Source organism: Salmo salar, chromosome 10 (assembly GCF_965601325.2).
Source record: "Salmo salar chromosome 10, fSalSal1, whole genome shotgun sequence".
NCBI classification, from domain to species: Eukaryota; Metazoa; Chordata; class Actinopteri; order Salmoniformes; family Salmonidae; genus Salmo; species Salmo salar.
Window position 1 is genome coordinate 123171276 of NC_138300.1, and position 14891 is coordinate 123186166.

The 14891-nt window shown below is 45.6% G+C and overlaps 1 pseudogene; it reads right to left on the minus strand.

Annotated features, from left to right (window-relative positions):
- Positions 1-12894: 12894 nt before the first annotated feature.
- LOC106561801 (fin bud initiation factor pseudogene) lies at positions 12895-14463 on the minus strand (annotated as a pseudogene).
- Positions 14464-14891: the final 428 nt, after the last annotated feature.

The following is a 14891-nucleotide window of genomic DNA, read 5'->3' on the forward strand; positions in this document are numbered from 1 at the left end:
TCCATTCCATATAGGGTTCCATTCCATATAGGGTACCATTCCATTCCATACAGGGTTCCATTCCATTCCATATAGGGTTCCATTCCATATAGGGTACCATTCCATATAGGGTACCATTCCATATAGGGTACCATTCCATTCCATATAGGGTTCCATTCCATATAGGGTACCATTCCATTCCATATAGGGTTCCATTCCATTCCATATAGGGTTCCATTCCATTCCATATAGGGTTCCATTCCATATAGGGTACCATTCCATTCCATATAGGGTTCCATTCCATTCCATATAGGGTTCCACCTTCCATATAGGGTTCCATTCCATATAGGGTTCCATTCCATTCCATATAGGGTTCCATTCCATTCCATATAGGGTTCTATTCCATTCATATAGGGTTCCATTCCATTCCATATAGGGTTCCATTCCATTCCATATAGGGTTCCATTCCATATAGGGTTCCATTCCATTCCATATAGGGTTCCATTCCATTCCATATAGGGTTCCATTCCATATAGGGTTCCATTCCATTCCATATAGGGTTCTATTCCATATAGGGTTCCATTCCATTCCATATGGGGTTCCATTCCATTCCATATAGGGTTCCATTCCATTCCATTTAGGGTTCCATTCCATTCCATATAGGGTTCCATTCCATTCCATATAGGGTTCCATTCCATATAGGGTTCCATTCCATTCCATATAGGGTTCCATTCCATTCCATATAGGTTTCCATTCCATATAGGGTTCCATTCCATTCCATATAGGGTTCCATTCCATATAGGGTTCCATTCCATTCCATATAGGGTTCTATTCCATATAGGGTTCCATTCCATTCCATATTGGGTTCCATTCCATTCCATATAGGGTTCCATTCCATATTGGGTTGCATTCCATTCCATATAGGGTTCTATTCCATTCCATATAGGGTTCCATTCCATATAGGGTTCCATTCCATTCATTTACATTTACATTTACGTCATTTAGCAGACGCTCTTATCCAGAGCGACTTACAAATATAGGGTTCCATTCCATATAGGGTTCCATTCCATTCCATATTGGGTTCCATTCCATTCCATATAGGGTTCTATTCCATTCCATATAGGGTTCCATTCCATATAGGGTTCCATTCCATATAGGGTTCCATTCCATTCATTTACATTTACATTTACGTCATTTAGCAGACGCTCTTATCCAGAGCGACTTACAAATATAGGGTTCCATTCCATATAGGGTTCCATTCCATTCCATATAGGGTTCTATTCCATTCCATATAGGGTTCCATTCCATATTGGGTTCCATTCCATTCCATATAGGGTTCCATTCCATATAGGGTTCCATTCCATTCCATATAGGGTTCCATTCCATATTGGGTTCCATTCCATATTGGGGTCCATTCCATTCCATATAGGGTTCCATTCCATATTGGGTTCCATTCCATTCCATAAAGGGTTCCATTCCATATAGGGTTCCATTCCATTCCATATTGGGTTCCATTCCATTCCATATAGGGTTCCATTCCATATTGGGTTCCATTCCATTCCATATAGGGTTCCATTCCATTCCATATAGGGTTCTATTCCATATAGGGTTCCATTCCATTCCATATAGGGTTCCATTCCATATAGGGTTCCATTCCATTCCATATAGGGTTCCATTCCATTCCATATAGGGTTCTATTCCATATAGGGTTCCATTCCATTCCATATAGGGTTCTATTCCATATAGGGTTCCATTCCATTCCATATAGGGTTCCATTCCATATAGGGTTCCATTCCATTCCATATTGGGTTCCATTCCATTCCATATAGGGTTCCATTCCATATTGGGTTCCATTCCATTCCATATAGGGTTCCATTCCATTCCATATAGGGTTCCATTCCATATAGGGTTCCATTCCATATAGGGTACCATTCCATTCCATATTGGGTTCCATTCCATTCCATATAGGGTACCATTCCATATAGGGTTCCATTCCATATTGGGCTCCATTCCATTCCATAAAGGGTTCCATTCCATATAGGGTTCCATTCCATATTGGGTTCCATTCCATATAGGGTACCATTCCATTCCATATTGGGTTCCATTCCATTCCATATAGGGTTCCATTCCATATAGGGTTCCATTCCATATAGGGTTCTATTCCATATAGGGTTCCATTCCTTATAGGGTTCCATTCCAACTCTGTGAAAGAATACAGTGATACCGGCTGAGGCCTTGTCAGAGTCAATGCATAAACAATCACATGGACAGAGGAGACAAGTCCTCTAGAACCTTTCTGTTGTTAACAACAGCATGTTTAGAACAGCGGTGGTTTGCATTGTGGCTCCCAATAAAATACAGGAGATTGGTGGCTGGCAGGCTGGCAGGCAGGCTGGCTGGCAGGCTGGCAGGCGGGTATTTAACGTGGCCACTTCTAAAGTCTGCCAGGGATGCATGGCCCTGTAACTTTGAAGCTCTTTTATGAGACTCTATAGCTATGCCACCAGTGTATTACTGTCGCAAATATGCACTTTTGTATTCTGATTTATATACAATATACAAACAATAGTATATTATTTCCCTATAATGATTCCCATTGACAATAGACACGTGTGTCACGCCCTGCCCTGAGAGAGACGGTTTATTTCTCTATTTTGTTAGGTCAGGGTGTGGGGTGGGCATTCTATGTTTTGTATTTCTTTGTTTTGGGCTGAGTATGGTTCCTAATCAGAGGCAGCTGTCTATCGTTGTCTCTGATTAGGAACCATACTTTGGAAGCCTTTTCCCACCTGTGTTTGTGGGTAGTTGTTTTCTGTTTTGTATTCTGTTACCTGACAGAACTGTTGGCCGTTTGTTTGTTATTTTTTGTTTTAGTGTTCCGAGTTAAAATAAATATTCATTATGATCACTCATCACGCTGCACCTTGGTCCCCTCTCTACGACAGCCGTTAAAACGTGAGGAAAGTTCTGCTTAGCTCAGGGTAATAGGATAATCACTTTCCCTAAATCTTCCCTTTAAATCAGTCAGACATCTAATATAAACACAGCTGTTCCTCTCATTTATTTTATCTCTCTCTCTCCCTCTCTCTCTCTCTCTCTATCCCCCCCTCTCTATCCCCCTCTCTCTCTCTATCCCTCTCTACCCCCCTCTTTCTCTCTATCCCCTTCTCTCTCTCTATCCCACTCTACCCTCCCTCTCTATCCCCCCCCCCTCCTCTCTCTCTCTCTCTCTCTCTCTCTCTCTCTCTCTCTCTCTATCCCCTCTAGCCCCCTCTCTCTTCCTCTCTCTATCCCCCTCTCTCTCTCTATCCCCCCTCTCTATCTCTCTCTATCCCCCTCTACCCCCTCTCTCTCTATCCCCCCCTCTCTCTCTCTCTATCCCCCTCTACCCTCCCTCTCTCCTCTCTATCCCCCCTCTCTCTCTCTCTATCCCCTCTATTCTCCCTCTCTCTCTCTACCCCCTCTATCTCTACCCCCTCTATCTCTACCCCCCCTCTTTCTATCCCCCTCTACCCCCTCTCTATCCCCCTCTACCCCCCTCTCTCTCTCTTTCTCTCTCTCTCTATCCTCCTCTACCCCCCTCTCTCTATCCCCCTCTACCCCCTCTCTCTCTCTTTCTCTCTCTCTGTATCCCACTCTACCCCCCTCTCTCCATCCCCCTCTACCCCACCCCTCTCTCTCTCCCTCTCTCTCTCTATCCCCCTCTCTCTCTCTCGCTCTCTCTCTTTACCCCCCTCTACCCCCTCTCTCTCTCTACCCCCTCTCTCTCTCTCTCTATCCCCCTCTCTCTCTTACCCCCTCTACCCCCTCTCTCTCTCTACCCTCTCTCTCTATCCCCCTCTCTCCCTCTGTTCCCCCCTCTGCTAAATAATTTCACTCAGCAAACCTTAAACCTTTCCCAAATGATTGCTCTACAATTCAAACATTCATGATCGAAATGAATAGACCGTAAATGGCAGGGGTGTAAAATAACATGAAGTAAAAATAATACATTTACGTTTTAGTCATTTAGCAGACGCTCTTATCCACAGCGACTTACTTAAGTCGTTTTTTGGGGGTATCTGTACTTTACTATTTACATTTTTGACAACTTTTACTTTACTGCGTTCCTAAAGAAAAATACATTTACTTTTTACTCCATAGATCCCTGACACCCAAAAGGACCTATTACATTTTAAATGCTTAGCAGGACAGATTTTAAAAAATGTATTCCCTGATCATCCGTACTGCCTCTGATCTGGCGGACTTAGTGTTGGAGCCCCCTGAGTCCCTAAATAAATTAAACAAGAACAAGTAGTATTTTACTGAGTGATTTTCACTTGAGTCATTTTCTATTAAGGTATCTTTACTTTTACTCAAGTATGACACTTAGGTATTTTATACACCACTGGTGAATGATAACATGCCAAATACAGCAAACTCAGTCTGACTGGGCCTGGTTGAATCACGTGCTCCAGCAGGTATATCTCACACATCATCCCCAAAGCCAACACCTCCTTTGGCTGCCTTTCCTTCCAGTTCTCCGCTGCCAATGACTGGAACGATTTGCAAAAATCGCTGAAGTTGGAGACTTATACAGTTAAAGTCGGAAGTTTACATACACTTAGGTTGGAGTCATTAAAACTCATTTTTCAACATACTCCAGCAAATTTCTTGTTAACAAATTATAGTTTTGGCAAGTCGGTTAGGACATCTACTTTGTGCATGACACAAGTAATTTTTCCAACAATTGTTTACAGACAGATCATTTTCTGGAAGTTTCCAAGCTGTTTAAAGGCACAGTCAACTTTGTGTATGTTAACTTCTGACCCACAGGAATTGTGATACAGTGAATTATAAGTGAAATAATGTCATGGCTTTAGAAGCTTCTGATAGGCTAATTGACATCATTTAAATCAATTGGAGTTGTACCTGTGGATGTATTTCAAGGCCTACCTTCAAACCCAGTGCCTCTTTGCTTGACATCATGGGAAAATCAAAAGAAATCAGCCAAGACCTCAGAAGAAAATTGTAGACCTCCACAATTCTGGTTCATCTTTGGGAGCAATTTTCAAAATCCTGAAGATACCACGTTCATCTTTACAAACAATAGTACGCAAGTATAAACACCATGGGACCATGCAGCCACCAAACCGCTCAGGAAGGAGAAGCCTTCTGTCTCCTAGACATGAACGTACTTTGGTGCGAAAAGTGCAAATCAATCCCAGAACAACAGCAAAGGACCTTGTGAAGATGCTGGAGGAAAAAGGCACAAAAGTATCTATATCCACAGTAAAACAAGTCCTATATATCGACATAACCTGAAAAGCCGCTCAGCAAGGAAGAAGCCAGTGCTCCAAAACCGCCATAAAAAAGCCAGACTACGGTTTGCAACTGCACATGGGGACAAAGATTGTACTTTTTGGAGAAATGTTCTCTGGTCTGATGAAACAAAAATAGAACTGTTTGGCCATAATGACCATCGTTATGTTTTGGCTTGCAAGCCGAAGAACACCATCCCAACCGTGAAGTACGGGGGTGGCAGCATCATGTTGTGGGGTGCTTTGCTACAGGAGGGACTGGTGCACTTCACAAAATAGATGGCATCATGAGGCAGGGAAATTATGTGGATATATTGAAGCAACATCTCAAGACATCAGTCAGGAAGTTAAAGCTTGGTCGCAAATGGGTCTTCCAAATGGACAATGACCCCAAGCATACTTCTAAAGTTGTGGCAAAACAGCTTAAGGACAACAAAGTCAAGGTATTGGAGTGGCCATCACAAAGCCCTGACCTCATCCTATAGAACATTTGTGGGCAGAACTGAAAAAGCGTGTGCGAGCAAGGAGGACTACAAACCTGACTCAGTTACACCAGCTCTGTCAGGAGAAATGGGCCAAAATTCACCTAACTTATTGTGGGAAGCTTGTGGAAGCTCAAACGTTTGATCCAAGTTAAACAATTTAAAGGCAATGCTACCAAATACTAATTGGGAGCCATCCTGTCCCAGCGATCTGCCCAGGACCAGAAGCTTCATCCCTGTGCCTTCCTGTCCCATCGTCTCAATCCTGCTGAAAGGAACTACGATGTTGGCAACTGAGAACTCCTGGCGGTGAAGATGGCGTTGGAAGAGTGGAGGCACTGGCTGGAAGGAGCAGAACAGCCATTACTGGTCTGGACCGACCATAAAAACCTGGAATATCTCCGTACAGCCAAGGGCTTCAACTCCAGGTAGGCCCGGTGGGCCCTCCTGTTCACCAGATGTAAATTCACAATTTCCTACCGCCCAGGGTCAAAGAATGTAAAGCCTGATGCCCTCTCCTTCCTATACAGCTCCTCTGCCACACCCTCGACCTCTGAATCCATTCTCCCTCCCTCATGCCTTGCTGCCACTGTGGATTGGGGTATTGAGAATCTGGTCCACGAGGCACAACGCTCCCAGCCTGAACCTGAAGGCTAACCGGCTGTTTGTTCCTAATCCAGTCCAGTCCCGGGTCCTGGAATGGGTTCATTCCTCCAGGCTGACCTGTCATCCAGGGTCCCGTCGTATACTAGCCTTCCTTCGACAACGTTTCTGGTGGCCCACAATGGTCCCTGATGTCTCTGCCTTCGTCATTGCATGCACTGTGTGTGCTCAAAACAAGTTTCCACCTGCAGCCACTACCGGCCCCTCATTGTCCTTGATCTCATATATCTCTGGACTTTGTCAATGGGCTCCCTCCATCTGATGGCAACACTGTCATTCTGACGGTAGTCGACCGGTTCTCCAAGGCTGCCCATTTCATCCCTCTCCCCAAACTACCTTCTACCAAGGAGACGGCCCAGCTTATGGTGCAACATATCTTCCGGATCCATGGACTCCCGGTAGACATGGTCACCGATCGGGATTCTCGTCTCAGTTCTGGAAGGCATTCTGCACCCTTATTGGGTCGTCGGGCAGCCTGTCATCCGGATTCCATCCCCAAACTAACGGTCAGTCGGAGCGAGCCAACCAAGACCTGGAGACCACCTTAAGGTGCCTGGTCTCAACCAACCCCACTATCTGGAATCGTCAACTGGTCTGGGTGGAGTATGCCCGGAACACACTTCCCAGTTCTGCCACGGGACTCTCCCCTTTCGAGTGATCTATGGGGTATCAGCCTCCACTCTTCCCGGAACAAGAGCAGGAGGTCAGCGTACCCTCGGCCCAGATGTTTGTCTGCCGCTGTTGACGTACCTGGAGAAGAGCCAGGGCGGCTATTCTCAAGACCAACTCCAGGTATCGTCTGCAAGCGGACTGTCACTGGACCCCAGCTCCCCGCTACCGCATTGGGCAGAGGGTATGGCTTTCCACTTGGGATCTGCCCCTTCGGGTAGAGTCCCGCAAGCTGTCTCCCTGGTTCATTGGTCCTTTTCCCATCTCCAGAGTCCTGAGTTCCACTGCTGTCCGTCTTGTGTTACCCCGTACCCTCCTTATTCACCCTACATTCCATGTGTCTAAGATGAATCACGAGTAGGAAAATACACCACTGGTGAATGATAACATGCCAAATACAGCAAACTCAGTCTGACTGGGCCTGGTTGAATCACGAGTAGGAAAATACACCACTGTGTATTATTTGTTTGCATTTCAGACATGGAGAAATCTCTCTTAAAACAGATTCCATCATACAACTGATAGCGTGAGGGAAAAAATAAGTATTTTTCTAAAAGATTCAGCCAATTGTGGCTTAGAACATTCAACCACAGCATCTTTGTAGATTCTAAGCCTTCCAAAAAAGTGAAAATTACAGCAACACCCACAGACCACTGTCTTTGGTTTCTCAAAGGCAGGAAGCATGGAGCCCGAGTTCTTTGCACAGCGGAGCGGTGCAGCTGTGCAGAGTGTGTTTGAGTGTTTTAAGAAGAGGGGAGGTTGGGGCCGAAGGGGGAGGCTGGGCCGTGAGGGGGAGGCTGGGGCCGTGAGGGGGAGGCTGGGGCCGTGAGGGGGAGGCTGGGACCGTGAGGGGGAGGCTGGGACCGTGAGGGGGAGGCTGGGACCGTGAGGGGGAGGCTGGGGCCGTGAAGGGGGAGGCTGGTGCCGTGTTGTGGAGGCTGGGGCCTTGAGGTGGAGGCTGGGGCCTTGAGGGGGAGGCTGGGACCGTGAGGGGGAGGCTGGTGCCATGAGGGGGAGGCTGGGGCCTTGAGGGGGAGGCTGGGGCCTTGAGGGGGAGACTGGGGCCGTGAGGGGGAGGCTGGGGCCGTGAGGGGGAGGCTGGGGCCGTGAGGTGGAGGCTGGGGCCGTGAGGTGGAGGCTGGGGCCTTGAGGTGAAGGCTGGGGCCATGAGAGGGAGGCTGTGGCCGTGAGGTGGAGGCTGGGGCCTTGAGGTGGAGGCTAGGGCCTTGAGGGGGAGGCTGGGGCCGTGAGGGGGAGGCTGGGGCCGTGAGGGGGAGGCTGGGACCGTGAGGGTGAGGCTGGGGCCGTGAGGGGGAGACTGGGGCCTTGAGGTGGAGACTGGGTCCTTGAGGTGGAGGCTGGGGCCTTGAGGTGGAGACTGGGTCCGTGAGGTGGAGGTTGGGGCCTTGAGGGGGAGACTGGGTCCGTGAGGTGGAGGCTGGGGCCTTGAGGTGGAGGCTGGGGCCTTGAGGTGGAGGCTGGGGCCGTGAGAGGGAGGCTGGGGCCTTGAGGTGGAGGCTGGGGCCTTGAGGTGGAGGCTGGGGCCTTGAGGTGGAGACTGGGGCCTTGAGGTGGAGGCTGGGGCCTTGAGGTGGAGGCTGGGGCCTTGAGGTGGAGGCTGGGGCCGTGAGAGGGAGGCTGGGGCCTTGAGGTGGAGGCTGGGGCCTTGAGGTGGAGGCTGGGGCCTTGAGGGGGAGACTGGGTCCGTGAGGGAAGAGGGAAGCCTGACAGAATAAATCACAACCAGTCACCCCTCCACACCCGTCGGGCCCCTCCGGCCCTCCACACCCGTCGGGCTCCTCCGGCCCTCCACACCTGTCGGGCCCCTCCGGCCCTCCACACCCGTCGGGCCCCTCCGCCCCTCTGACCCATGGCAGCACGTCTGGCTCTCTCTCTCCCCCTTTCCCAGCCTCCCTGCCTCCATCCTTCCCTCCCTGGGGATAATGGATAATCTCTTTAAAATACGGTCACGCTTAGCAGCTGCTTTGTGGTTGTTCCCGTGGTCGGGAGGAATGAGGCCAGATTCAGTAGTAGAGAGTTTCCATTTGAACCACTTATATCCTCCAGAGAACAGAATGTGAAAGCCTGTATTATTAGCGTACAATATGTTTATTCCCAGGAATCCCTGCAACAGTTTCAATTGTATCTGTCTTTGTCACTGGCCATTAGCACTCCATCAGTGTCCATCAGCATACCATCAGCGCTCCATCAGTCCGAGCACGGGGGGGGGGGGGGGGTGGGAACCCTCCAAAAAATGATTTAACTTTCTTCTCATTACATTTCCATTTTAGTCATTTAGCAGACGCTCTTATCCAGAACGACTTACAGTAGTGAATGCATACATTTCATACATTTTTTTGCTGGCCCCCCGTGGGAATCGAACCCACAACCCTGGCGTTGCAAACACCATGCTCTACCAACTGAGCTACAGGGAAGGCTAATGCTCTGTAGAGCCTAATAGGAGACAATGCTTTCTGTACCTGTCAATTTAACGGCCTAACGTCCCACACAAACAATTATCCTATAGCCTACACACATATTATTAACAGGGGACTATATATATATATACTCACAGATTATATGTATTTATTGACCACAACCACTGGGCAATGTGGGCAATAAAAACATCTGATACATAACACCTACATGCGTTATGTTTTCTATGGATTATGACAGCATAAATGAAAGTATTTGATGGTGAATGAAAAGACATTTTTAAAAAAAGTTTCCATACGGATAAGAGATTCCTGTGACAGACGATATACGCCATTTAATGTTCAGTTGAAAGTGACAACGTCAATCTCTCTGCATGGTCCCCTCTCTTTTACCATTACATCACCATTTAACCACCAGGAAGAGACTAAGGAAACAGGAAAGGCAGGGTGGGGCCACTTTCCATGGTAGAGGAGAGAACAGCCAACAGTCAAAGCTGGGTAGGGACACTTTCCATGGTAGAGGAGAGAACAGCCAACAGTCAAAGCCGGGTAGGGACACTTTCTGTGATAGAGGGGAGAACAGCCAACTGCCAAAGCAGAGTAGGGACACTTTCCATGGTAGAGGAGAGAACAGCCAACATACTCAATATTCAAAAGCTTAATTGTCCATTTAGGGTCTAATTGATCTGAGAAGACATAACCAAATGGTGTTAGAACTCCCTGTCTGTCCTGATAGAAATAATAAGGGTGGTAGGTCAAACAGAAATTTGTTTTTGGCTTCCACGAAAACAGGATTTATCAGGAACACAATATAGTATAGCAGTAAAGCATACCAGCAGTATAGTATACCAGCAGTATAGTATACCAGCAGTATAGTATACCAACAGCATACCAGCAGTATAGTATACCAGCAGTATAGTATACCAGCAGTATAGCATACCAATAGCATACCAGCAGTATAGCATACCAATAGCATACCAGCAGTATAGTATACCAATAGCATACCAGCAGTATAGCATACCAATAGCATACCCGCAGTATACTATACCAGCAGTATAGTATACCAGCAGTATAGCATACCAACAGTATAGTATACCAGCAGTATAGCATACCAGCAGTATAGCATACCAGCAGTATAGTATACCAACAGTATAGTATACCAGCAATATAGCATACCAGCAGTATAGTATACTAGCAGTATAGCATAGCAGCAGTATAGCATACCAGCAGTATAGCATACCAGCAGTATAGTATACCAACAGTATAGCATACCAGCAATATAGCATACCAGCAGTATAGCATACCAGCAGTATAGTATACCAGCAGTATAGCATACCAGCAGTATAGTATACCAACAGTATAGCATACCAGCAATATAGCATACCAGCAGTATAGTATACCAGCAGTATAGTATACCAGCAGTGTAGCATACCAACAGTATAGTATACCAGCAGTATAGCATACCAGCAGTATAGCATACCAGCAGTATAGTATACCAACAGTATAGCATACCAGCAGTATAGTATACCAATAGCATACCAGCAGTATAGCATAGCAGCAGTATAGCATACCAGTAGTATAGTATACCAGCAGTATAGTATACCAATAGCATACCAGCAGTATAGTATACCAATAGCATACCAGCAGTATAGTATACCAATAGCATACCAGCAGTATAGCATACCAATAGCATACCAGCAGTATAGTATACCAATAGCGTAGCAGCAGTATAGTATACCAATAGCATACCAGCAGTATAGTATACTAGCAGTATAGCATAGCAGCAGTATAGCATACCAGCAGTATAGCATACCAGCAGTATAGTATACCAGCAGTATAGCATACCAGCAGTATAGTATACCAACAGTATAGCATACCAGCAATATAGCATACCAGCAGTATAGTATACCAGCAGTATAGTATACCAGAAGTATAGCATACCAACAGTATAGTATACCAGCAGTATAGCATACCAGCAGTATAGCATACCAGCAGTATAGCATACCAGCAGTATAGTATACCAGCAGTATAGCATACCAGCAGTATAGCATACCAACAGTATAGTATACCAGCAGTATAGCATACCAGCAGTATAGCATACCAGCAGTATAGTATACCAACAGTATAGCATACCAGCAGTATAGTATACCAATAGCATACCAGCAGTATAGCATAGCAGCAGTATAGCATACCAGTAGTATAGTATACCAGTAGTATAGTACACAAATAGCATACCAGCAGTATAGTATACCAATAGCATACCAGCAGTATAGTATACCAATAGCATACCAGCAGTATAGCATACCAATAGCATACCAGCAGTATAGTATACCAATAGCGTAGCAGCAGTATAGTATACCAATAGCATACCAGCAGTAGAGTATACCAGCAGTATAGTATACCAATAGCATACCAGCAGTATAGTATACCAATAGCATACCAGCAGTATAGCATAGCAATAGCATACCAGCAGTATAGTATACCAATAGCGTAGCAGCAGTATAGTATACCAATAGCATACCAGCAGTATAGTATACCAGCAGTATAGTATACCAATAGCATACTAGCAGTATAGTATACCAATAGCATACCAGCAGTATCATATACCAATAGCATACCAGCAGTATAGTATACCAATAGCATACCAGCAGTATAGCATACCAATAGCATACCAGCAGTATAGCATACCAATAGCATACCAGCAGTATAGTATACCAATAGCATACCAGCAGTATAGTATACCAGCAGTATAGCATAGCAGCAGTATAGCATACCAGCAGTATAGTATACCAGCAGTATAGTATACCAATAGCATACCAGCAGTATAGTATACCAGCAGTATAGTATACCAATAGCATACCAGCAGTATAGTATACCAATAGCATACCAGCAGTATAGTATACCAATAGCATACCAGCAGTATAGCATACCAATAGCATAGCAGCAGTATAGTATACCAATAGCACACCAATAGCATAGCAGCAGTATTGTATACCAATAGCATACCAATAGCATAGCAGCAGTATAGTATACCAATAGCACACCAATAGCATAGCAGCAGTATGGTATACCAATAGCATACCAATAGCATAGCAGCAGTATAGTATACCAATAGCATACCAATAGCGTAGCAGCAGTCCACTGGGAACACCTCAGAGCACCAACAGCTGCACAGAAAAACACCACACAAAGAGCTCTTTGATTTGCCCGTCTTTTAGACTCCTTGATCGCATGAAGATTCATTTAAAGGCCCCCCCCAAAAATGGTCTACTGTCATTTGGATGAAGCCGTTTTCAAGCAAGCCGCCTATACAGTAAACCCTCTCACAACACCATTTTCTGCATGGAATGCCAGTCAGAGCACAGGTGAGATTAATGGTTAGGTTTTTATTAATAAATGAGCAGTAACATAAAAAAAAAAACCTGGGATTCAAACTGATATTGTCTGTTTCATGATTGAAGTAGAATCAATGGTAAGACTCCAGGATAACATAAATGGTATAAAACCTCATTATACAGTAAGGCTGAATAGCTAAGTTAGACAGAGGCGGACAGGGGAGCACAGACAGCCAAGCAATACATCATTTAGGATCACTAAGCACCGCATAACCCAGGCATAATTTAGGATAACTAAGCACCGCATAGCCCAGACATAATTTAGGATCATTTAGCACAGCATAACACAGGCATAATTTAGCTAAGGATCACTTTTCATCTCTCCCCTGTGCTCTCCTCTCTTTTCCCCCATCTGTCCTCTCTTACTGAGGAATGTAGTGATGTTTTCCTTAGAAGTATTTCCAAATAACACCCTTACAAGTCAGGAAGAAAGACATGGGTCACAGACAATTAGGAAAGTAAATAGAGAGAGAGAGAGAGAGGGAGAGACAGAGAGAGAGAAATAGAGCGAGATAAGAGACTAGGAACAGAGTAATTTAATCATATAATCCTTTCAACCTCAATGAATAGTCTTATGACACACACACACACACACACACACACACACACACACACACACACACACACACACACACACACACACACACACACACACACACACACACACACACACACACACACACACACACACACACACACACACACACACACACACTCTGAGTAACATATATTCCTTTACATAGATAATAACAATAGTAATTGTTTTTAACATTTATACTATACATTGAGATAATCTGTTTTGAGGCGACTCAATCTTGATCCTTGACTGCGAACAATGAGAGACAACAGTTCATGTTTATCTCTGAGTCCCAATGAAATGTCCGTTGTCTCCCTCAGTGAGTCCTTAACTTCATAGATAGGCTTCAGAACATAGTCATTGAGCTGGCTCTCCCCTCTCAGATCGCTGTCTTGACTCTGTTTGAATTTCACCTCCAACTCCAGGAGAGATTTCTCCACGCTTGTAAAAGCCTCAGAGATCTGTGTGATCTCCCCAGTGAGAAACTTCTCATAGCTATCTTCTCCGTCCAGGTCGTGTGAAATACTCATACCGATGCTTTCCAACAACCTTGCGGCGTCTTCAATTTGATGCTTCACGATGATAAAGTCGTCACGTACCATTGAATCGCTGTCTTCATCTTGATGGACACCACACGCACGCCGGTCTGCGAATTTAAAAAGCATTTGACATTTCTCGGGGTCATCATTATCCTCATAATCGCCGTCCGGTACGAAGAAATGATGAAAAGTCCCGTTGGACATTTCCGGTTTTAACGGTCCGGTATAAACTGCCCAGTAAAGCGCCAAAAAAGACATTAAAAGTAGCAGCACCAGTGGAATAGAAGCCATTATATCCACTTTTTAATTTTTTGTTTTGTTTCAGCACGGTCACGGTTTAGTTTGACGCTGTCCTCTGAGAGGCGCAAAACATGTGTAGCTTGTTGAATGACTGCGCATTGAGCGCACCAAACCCACCGCGCCGTGGCGCGCAGCCCCTGCCCACTGCATTCCGACTCAAGTTACAGTTCTCCCGTCACTAATAAAACACACAGACAGCCATAACCAGACCCCAGACAATCGTCCCACAAATATTTGAAATGGACATAGCCAGCTTATACATTATTATTGAAAAGTGATGTAGGCCTCTAGACAAAGACGTGCAGAAAAAAAAGTAGGCAGAAGAAAGGTGTTTTATGACAAGGGTCAAATGAATATTATAAACTGGGTGGTCAGAGCCCTGAATGCTGATTGGCATGTTTTTACTGCTCTTAATTACCGTGGTAACCAGTTTATAATAGCAATAAGGTACCTCAGGGGTTTGTGATATATTGCCAATATACCACGGCTAAGGGCTGTGTCCAGGCACTCAGCATTGCGTCGTGCCTAAGAACAGCCCTTAGCCATGGTATA